Source organism: Myotis lucifugus, unplaced genomic scaffold (assembly GCF_000147115.1).
Source record: "Myotis lucifugus unplaced genomic scaffold, Myoluc2.0 scaffold_3859, whole genome shotgun sequence".
Taxonomy (NCBI): domain Eukaryota; kingdom Metazoa; phylum Chordata; class Mammalia; order Chiroptera; family Vespertilionidae; genus Myotis; species Myotis lucifugus.
Window position 1 is genome coordinate 2,304 of NW_005874907.1, and position 4,265 is coordinate 6,568.

General features: G+C 66.6%; 1 protein-coding gene across 1 annotated transcript in view; it reads left to right on the plus strand.

The window, feature by feature from the left end:
• The first annotated feature begins 2,366 nt into the window (after window positions 1-2,366).
• LOC102434183 (coiled-coil domain-containing protein 57) overlaps window positions 2,367-4,265 on the plus strand; it is an 8,166-nt gene continuing 6,267 nt past the window's right edge. The window contains exon 1 of the mRNA XM_014450800.2: window positions 2,367-2,440. The gene's annotated coding sequence lies outside the window, so the exon portion shown is untranslated. The remainder of the gene's footprint in view (window positions 2,441-4,265) is intronic.

A 4,265-nucleotide genomic window follows, 5' to 3' on the forward strand; every position in this document is an offset into this window, starting at 1 on the left:
GGCCTTGCTCAACCTTCCGGTGCCCACCGCAGCCCCTTCCCATGAGTCAGCACCCACTGTGCTCAGCCAACCACCCGGGGCCGGCGAGGCGGGGGGCGCCCAGGGGCCACACAGGCTCTTGGCTTCCCCTTGGTTCCTCCTCCTCCTCCTCCTTTTTTTTTAAAAAAAATATATTTTTATTGATTTCAGAGAGGAAGAGAGAGGGAGAGAGAGATAGAAACATCAATGATGAGAGAGAATAATTGATAAGATGGCTCCTGCATGTCCCACGCTGGGGATAGAGCCCACAACCCAGGCATGTGCCCCGACCGGGAATCGAACCATGACCTCCTGGTTCGTAGGTTGACGCTCAACCACTGAGCCACACCAACCAGGTGCCCCACGTGGTGCCCACCATTGGGGCATCTCTCACTGGACTGTCCTGGGACCCTGACAGCCCTGCCTCCAGGCTTTGATCTCAGGAAAACAGCTGTGTTGGGCCCCCTAACCCCTCATCCCTCCTGGGAGGGCTGACCTCCCCCCACCAGAGTCCCTTGCTGGTTGCAGGGCCCTGAGGGCCAGCTGCTGCCTGGTTCACAGGGCACCCCTTGTTCCTGAGGGCAGGGACCATCTTGCTGCCATTCAGAGTCTGGCTCACAGAGGGGGGGCATCTCTGTGCTCACATGACCCCTCCTCCCTGTTCACTTGTCCCCACCCCCTTGTTCACGTGGCCCCACCCCCTTGTTCATGTGACCACTCCCTCACATGGCCACACCTGTGTTCACTGAACCCCCCATCTGGGTCCCGTTTCCCCAGGACTCTGCCAGGGGCATTTTGCCACCTGTGCCCGCCCCCTCTGGAGGCAGCTCACAGGCACTTGTTGGATGTGAGGTGCGGGGACAGCCTGTGAGCAGAAGGTGCACCTTTCTGGATCCTCAACATCTGAGGGGGTGGGGGTTGGGGGGAGGGTCAGTTCTTGGGTTTGGGAGACGGAGGAGACACACCCCCCTATAAGAGGGCAGTTGGAGCTGGCCCTGCCCGGGAAGAGGGGCCATGCTGTGCCTGGGCCACCTTTGGGGTCAGTGCTGGGGTCAGGGTTCATGCTGGGGCTGGGGTGGGTCAGGGTTAGGGGCCATAGATGGTGAGCGGTGGCGCTCATTGTTGTTGTTAGGATTTCGCCTTATTTTTTAAAAAGATATTTTTATTGATTTGAGAGAGGAAGGGAGAGGGAGAGATAGAAACATCCACGATGAGAGAGAATCATGGACCGGCTGCCTCCTGCACGCCCCCACTGGGGATGGAGCCCGCAACCCAGGCCTGTGCCCTGACCAGGAATTGAACCCTGACCTGGTTCATTGGTCGATGCTCAACCACTGAGCCACACTGGCCGGGTGGGCCCTTGGGTTTCTACAGACACACCATGGGCCCCTTTACTGGGACTGAACCAGTACCCTATAGAGCACATGTTTTTGACCCACAAAGCAATGGGGGAGGGAGGGTGTTACCCCCATTTTATAGAGAAGCAAACCCAGCCCCAGAAAGCTAAAGCAAGGCAGGAGAGTAGCTGGGATTTGAACCCGGGCTCTGTCACACCAAGTCAAAGGTCAGGGCCCTCCCCAGCTCCTCCGTGGGCCACAGCTGTTTCTTCCCGTGACAGGCTCCCTCACCCACCTCCCCTGCGGCCTGGCTGACGGACCTGCCGCTGACCTGTACTCCTCCCCGACCTCCCCAGGCGCGGCCCCCGCGGCACAGCCTTCCCCAGGGGCGACTGGGTTGGGGCGTTTGTGCAGCGCTGGCAGGGCCAGCTCGGGGCCCAGCCCTGGACGCAGCCGTGCCATCCGCGTGGGATACACAACGGACAGCAGGGGCCGGGCCGGGCTGTGCAGAAGTCCCAGCCTCTGTGCCCATCGCTGCCCGGCCCCACGTGCCACCGCCAGGCGGCTGAGCGCTGCTTTTCTCCACTTGGGGCAGCTGTGCCTCCTCGGCCCGTGGACGCTCAGCCGCGGGGACGGTGTCCCGGCTGCAGCACCGGCTGCCTGCCAACGTGGTGGTTTCCTCCTGAACGTACCTCTGACACGCGAACTAAAGCACACACGCTGTGCGTGCACCGCGCGGGCAAATTCTCCCAGCAAACCTGGCCACACCGCGCCCGCTCAGGTCCACCCTCGGGGAGCTCAGCGGGTGAAGCCTCAGTCGCCTCCCGTCCACCCCCCGGCGGCCCGGGGCCCTCCCCGCTAGGCTGACCCCACCAGAGTCGGCTGGGACACCCTGCGCCTCTTGACGCCCGGGTGCCCGACAGGGTGTGGCGGGGCAGGAGGAACCGGAAGAAGTCCGGCTTGTGTTTCTGGCCGGCGGGACCCAAGCGCTGCACCGACCTCGCCCGGACCCCAGGGGACGGACTCGCGTTGCTATGGCAACGCAGCGGCCCCAGCGGTGGCTCTACGCTGGCGTTCCGGGTGAGGTAAGGGCGCGGGGCGCGGGGCGCGGTGCGCGGGTGCGAGAGGGGCTTGGCCCGCCGCCTCCCGTCGCTTTCCTGGGAAAACCTCGGGACTCTGAAGTCCGGCGCGGCCCGGTAGGGTCCCCCGTTCGGCAGTCCCCGCAGACGCCCGCGCCCGGTCCGCGGGCGATTCACCTCCTGCTCCCGCGGCGCCGCCCACGGAGAGCTCCCCGCGGCGGGACTCCTGCCCAGGCAGCCTGTCCGGGCGATGGGTTCGCGGGCCCTGCCACCCTGGCGCGACCCCGCGGGGCTGACGGTACCGAAGCCCTAGTGCCCGTGAGCAGGTGTCGGCCATCCACCCGCGCGGGCTCGCCCTCCCGGGCCTCCTCCCACCGCAGGAGCAGCCCAGCCCATCGCCCCGCACCCAGGGCCACAGGGGCAAGGGGACCCTGGCCCCTCCCGGGCGCCCTGGGCGAGCACCCTCCGCCCCCGCTCAGCTTCCCTGTTTGCAGAGTCGGTGGGGACCCGCTCACGGCCAGTTCCTCAGGCCGGCGAGCCCCCGGGCCCGGGATCTGGGTTTCCGAGTCGGAGGCCTCCCCCAGCCCCCAGCTCCTTGGGAAGTCAGGTCCCTCTGCCTCCCGGGGTCATGCCCTCGCGTCCTAATGGGCAGCGGACACAGGCCTGCGGGTGTGGAGACGGCCCCTGAGCCGGTCCGAATCGGAGGCGGGAGGTGCCGGGGCCCAGGCTCAGGGGGAGGCGGCGGAGGGAGTGGGCTTTGCTCCGCGCCCAGCCCCGTGCAAGATGCTCAGGGTCCAGATCCCTCCCCTCCCTCCCTCCCTCCCCCCTTCCTTCCGGGTTTACTGAGCACCTGTCTGTGCCAGGGGCTGGGGCACCAAGGCAGAGCTCGCACCCCAAGACCTCCCCGCCCCGGGAGAGCATCACCCAGAAAACGCTGTGACCTCGGGGGGCGCAGGGGGCGCCCCGAGGGACTCGGGAGGTTCCCAGGGGACTTAGAGCCGAGCTGGGCCCTGAAGGAGGAGGAAGGGCGTTCCCGGTGGAGGGAACTGCATGTGCGAAGGCGGGAGGCAGGACAGAGCCCGCCAGGTCGGGAACTGGGGGGGCGTGGAGCCCAGGCCCAGGAAACCTGCAGGGCGAGGCTGGGGTCCCTGAGCCGTTACCTGGACCCTCTGCCTCCTCGACCTGCTTTGCTCCCGGCCCCTGGCCAGGAAGAGGCCCGCCCACCTGCCCCAAAGGAGGCGGTGACCTGGAGAGGGAGTGAGGAGGAGGGCCCACCGGGGTGTTTTGGGATTGCTTCTCAGGAATCTCCTCCTCCTCCTCCTCCTCCTCCTCCTCCTCCTCCTCCTCCTCCTCCTCCTCCTCCTCCTCCTCCTCCGACACCATGGCAACCAGGCGCCGCTAGGGGAGCCCCCTGGAGCTGGGCTGGGGGAGGGACCTTGGCTCTCCCTCACTGAGCCTCAGTCTTGGCATCTGGAATATGGGCACGACGACCCAGCTGTCGGCTTGTCAACCCAGGCTCCCCGGAAGCAGAGGCCCAGGCTGGACTCATTGAGGGAAGGCCCGGGAGGGGAGGGCGGGGCCGGGGAGGCCTGCACCATCCTGCCGGGGCTCCGCCAGGCGACGGGGGTCCCTGAGCCACGTGGCTGCGCTTCCCACCCAGCAGCCACCTGCTGTGCCCACTGCACTCACTGCCCAGGAGCCCCCGGGGAGCGGGAGGGAGGGGCGAGGCACAGACACAGGGATGGGTCTCCCTGTGAGCCCCGCAGTGAGAGGTCTGGGGGTCCCCCTGTGGGGCACAGGGCTCAGCTGTTCTGGAACCCGCTCAAAGCCC